The sequence below is a fragment of the Vulpes vulpes genome, chromosome 12 (genome assembly GCF_048418805.1).
Source record: "Vulpes vulpes isolate BD-2025 chromosome 12, VulVul3, whole genome shotgun sequence".
Classification (NCBI taxonomy): Eukaryota; Metazoa; Chordata; class Mammalia; order Carnivora; family Canidae; genus Vulpes; species Vulpes vulpes.
The window spans coordinates 127,160,245-127,164,910 of NC_132791.1; the positions used below are offsets into that span (position 1 = coordinate 127,160,245).

Consider the following 4,666-nt stretch of genomic DNA (forward strand, 5'->3'; position numbering starts at 1 on the left):
TGACTCCGGGAGACTGGAGGCCCCACTGCCCCCTCCTGCGGTTCTGCCCAAGTTCCCTGCAGTGCCTTTTGGTCTGGAAAGTATCCGGTGTGGATTTTTACAGTTCCTGCTTCTCGGGGCTGGGCTTTCCTGTCCTGGAGGCTTTCGTTGCGGTCCTTAGCCCAGCTCCTCGTGGGGCCCCTCCCCTACTTGATTCTTTTTTATTTTTACTTTTTTATTCTGCCTTCCTACCTTGTTGGAAGCCTGAACTCCTCTATGTAGCATTCCAGCTGTTCTCTCTTTAAATCTCAGGCATAATTCATAGGTTTTCAAGTCGATTTTAAAGTTATCTAGGTAAGTTTGTGGGGCCAGGTGACTTGGGGACTCTACTGCTCCGCTGTCTTGCCCTGCCCTTCTCCAGTCTGATTCTTTATGTACTATACTCTGTTTTCTCGTTTATAATTCTAAGTAACATATTTTTTCACTCCTGTAAATTTTACAAGTCCTTTTAAAATAAACACATTTTGGTCCTTCTCTTAATTACCCCAAAGAGAAATTACTTGCTTTATTTGGTATCAAACTAATGGGTGAACATCACAAAACCTATTTAACAGAAGTCATTTGCTTCTTTTCCTTACCTTTTATTCTCCTTATTATTTTTCTCCAGAAAAAAATTAGCTCAAAATGCGTGTGTTTTGGAATAAGACTGTTACCATGGCAATAACTAGAAATAAAAGCAACATGAAAATGTGGTACAGTCTTTCAATTAGAGTAAGGAATGAGATATAAGGAGAATTATCTTCAAAATTACTAATCTTCCCAAAGTAAAATCAAATTTCTAGTACAATATTTTTGCACACAATCTACCTTTTTCATCCTTTTGGTAATCCAGCATTTCGGTAAAGAATCAGAAGTCACTCAGAATTATTTTTATATATGAAATATAAACAGAGTATGCTCTGTGGGTGTGCTTTTTCTGCTCAAATTTGCAAGGAGAATCACATCCAGGAGGAGGCACTTCCCCTTATTACTTATACTTCTGTTCCTAGAAAATGGAGGCTTGGTACCACTTGCAGCTGCTAAATTCATGCTCCAAGTAATATTAAGTTAGATCAGGTTTTCAGTCTCTTTTGTAGAATTATCAAAAGTGGAGCCCATATAAATGCACACTGCAAAATCTGAGGCTCTACTGAGGTTTGATGATATACCAAACACTATGCTATGAACAGTGCATGCTATGATAAATAAGTCATGGCTTTGCCCTCAAGGTGCATACGTGTAGGAGAAACATTCATAATATAGTGTGGGACAGGAAAAGGTGGAGGCATGCAGAGAGCCAGTCCAGCACAAGAGGAGAAAGGAAAGAAAGCCATGGAATGCTTTGCTGGAACCTTGAGGCCCAAACAGGATTCCCCTAGAAAAAAAGGTGGGAGTAGGACTAATGATCAGAATGTTTAGCAACTTGGACAGCCCAGGCATTGATGAATCAGGACTTAGCTCTCCAGCAAAGTCTGACAGTTGTGCTGTCATGTGGGAGACTCGCTGGGAAGAGAAAGGAGAATGAACAGAGAATTTCAGGAAGAAGAGTGGTGATAATTTACCCTCCCCTATGAAAGTATGTGATATCTTAGCCAGCATGGCCATGCTGCTGCATAGGCACTAAATATCCATCCTGAGTAAGGGAGAAATTTAAAGGTATCTGAACATACAGAGCACTGAGTGACCACAGAGAACTCCAAGTGGTCTCAAGTTTAAACCTTGCAGCCCTGAGCTCAAAGGAGAAGTTGCTGGTGTAACAGGCAGATGCCTGGAGAAATCTTTTGTGGTCATAAGACACAGAAGACAGTCATGCAGGGTAGAGATATCATTAGATTCTCATTTTAGAAAGATCACTCTCTGGGGTATCTGGGAGTCTCAGTCAGTTAAGCATCTGACTCTTGATCTTGGCTCAGGTCTCAATCTCACACCCATGAGTTCAAGCCCCATATTGGGCTCCATGTCCAACTTATTTAAAAAGAAAAAGAGGAGGAAAAGAAGAAGAAAAGGAGAAGCAGAGAATGAATAAGAAGGAGGAGGAGGAGGAGGAGGAGAAGAAGAAGAAGAAGAAGAAGAAGAAGAAGAAGAAGAAGAAGAAGAAGAAGAAGAAGAAGGAGGAGGAGGAGGAGGAGGAGGAGGAGGAGGAGGAGGAGGAGGAGGAGGAGGAAGAGGAAGAAGGATCACTTTAGCCTTCAAATAAGGATAATTTTAGGAAGGGAATAGGACAATAAACAAGGAGGCAGAGAAGAAATGAGAGAAGACATTGTTTTCCAGCATCAGCATCAGGACACATTAGAGTTTCTGAAAGCCCCTTTTTTTCTCCAATATAACTAAAAACCAAATACTTTTGGTATTTGGTAACTAAAAACCAAATACAATATAAAAACTTTTGGTATTTGGTAACTGAAAACCAAAAGCATTTCTATTTTTTAACATACTACTAGAGCACAAGGCAAATTGTCAAAAAAATAAATTAGGAGAAAAAATAAACTGTATAGAGTTAGTGATAGGGAGCTTTCTGGAAGCAAAGGCTAATACCCCCTCTGGGTATGGAGAGGCTAAATCCAGATCCAGCCCTGCTCCAAGAGCTGAATTTGAGACTTACATTAAGTGGTGAGGAGTACACTGAAATACCTTAGTATGAATGATATGCCTGATTACCCTGGTATCCATTATTCCTTATAGATGTTGAGGCTCTACTTTTTTTTTTTTTCAGGCCCAAACCCTAGTTTATTTCAGCATCAGCAACATCTTAGCCATCACAAAAATAAACTCTACCAAGGGCGACAGAAGTCTCTACAGCGAGGCTAAGGGCTCAGCCGGCCAAGTGGGGAACATAGGGGGGTGCATGGTGGGCACTGCCCGGGCAATAAGTTCGGAAGCAGCGGGCTGGTGGTGGTGGCAGATGCGGGCTGGGGCCTCACTTCTGGGCAGGCATGAGGTCATGGATGGCCTGGCCCTGCTCCAGCCGCTGCTCCATCTCGATGGGCAACTTCACACCGCCCACCACCATCTGTACCAGCTCCACCTCTGAGAAGCCCAGGCGGTCTGCGTTGGAGACCTCAAAGACACCACCCGCAGCAGCTGTGTCCACACCACCTGTGCCTCGTTCCTGAAGCCGCAGCTGCTTGAGCACCTCCGGGAACTTCTCATGCTTGCCCAGGTGGGGCGGCTTGATGTGCACACCTGCCCGCAGGCCTGTGCCCAGGTTGGATGGGCAGGTGAGGACGCAGCCCAGGTGAGGGTTCCACATGAATTTGTAATTCTTTGACTTGAAAAGTGTTTCCATCTGGGTGAGGCCGTTGCAGAGCCGAGTGAACACCTCCTTCGTGTTGCCCCCTTTCTGCATGGAGATGACCCGCAGGTGGTCTTCCTCGTTGATCCACACCTGGAAGGTCTTATTGTCGCTGTGCCAGATGCCGCGGGTGTCCGGCCAGTCGCGGGCCATGCCCGAGGCCAGGAGCAGGGGCGACACGCGCTCATCGAAGAGGAAGTGGTCGTGGATGGTGGATGAGCTGCTGCTGCTCCGCCTCGGTCATGCTCTTGAGCGCGTAGTACCGGGGCCAGGTCACCTGCCAGGGCGGCCGCAGTGCGGGGGGAGGCAGAAGGCGCGGACGCCGCAGCCCGTGCGCACCTGCGAGCTCAGCACATAGTTGGGGTCCGGGTCGTCGCCGCCCTGCAGGTTGTCGGGGTTGAGGTCGGTCTTGTGCTCGTCGCTGGGCTTGCAGCTGCCGGGCCGGTCCTCGAGGATGGGGTCGAAGAGCTCCTTGCACACGTTGTGGGACTCCCCGTCGCCTGCCACGCAGCCCGCGGTCACGATGTAGGGGTGGCCCGGGTTGTCCACGCGGGGCTGGGTGACGTCGTCCAGCGGGAAGCCGCTCGCGTGCTCTGGGCGCGCAGCTCCGCTAGAGCTCGGGGTCCGCACCCTGGCCCTGTGGTTGTGGAGGCCGCTGAGGTCGGGATCCTCCTGGGCGGGAAGCGGAGCCTCAACGTGGTGTGGCTGTTGGAGGAGGGCGCGGCGGCGGGGACGGGGATGGGGACGGGGACCGGGACGGGGATGGGGACCAGGACCGGGCAGTCGGTCCGCGGCAGCCCCGGCCGCGCAGGCGAACCGAGGCTCCACTTTTTATACACATTTAGCACTTTATCTTCCTGTTGAATTGAATCCTTTATAATTATGTAGTGATTCTCTTTCATCTTTGCTTTTTTCTTAAAGGCTATTTTGTTTGATATTAATATAGCAACTAAATCTTTCTTTTGGTAGTATTTGTCATACTTCTGCTTCCACATATCTGAGTCTTTATGCATGTTTTCCCACTTTTATTGGTATTTAATGCACTGCACTGTGTGAGGTATAGAGCATAATTTGACTAACATATGTTGTGAGATGGTGACCCCAATAATTGTAGTTGACATCCATCATCTCATATAGGTCCAGAAAGACAAAAAGCTTTCCCCTCTGATGAGAACTCTTCAGATATACTTTAAAAAACTTTTGAAATACACCAGACATCAGTGTTAACTATTGTCATCATGTACATCACATCCCTCATACTTATGTTTTTATCTTCTTTATCTTAAAAGTCAAAGTTGGTACCTTTGGACCACCTTCTTCTGTTCCCCCTCATGTAGTTCTTAGAATATGGTCACT

At 47.0% G+C, this 4,666-nt stretch overlaps 1 pseudogene; it reads right to left on the reverse strand.

The window, feature by feature from the left end:
* Nucleotides 1-2,905: 2,905 nt before the first annotated feature.
* LOC112925910 (creatine kinase B-type-like) lies at nucleotides 2,906-4,212 on the reverse strand (annotated as a pseudogene).
* Between the last annotated feature and the right edge of the window lie 454 nt (nucleotides 4,213-4,666).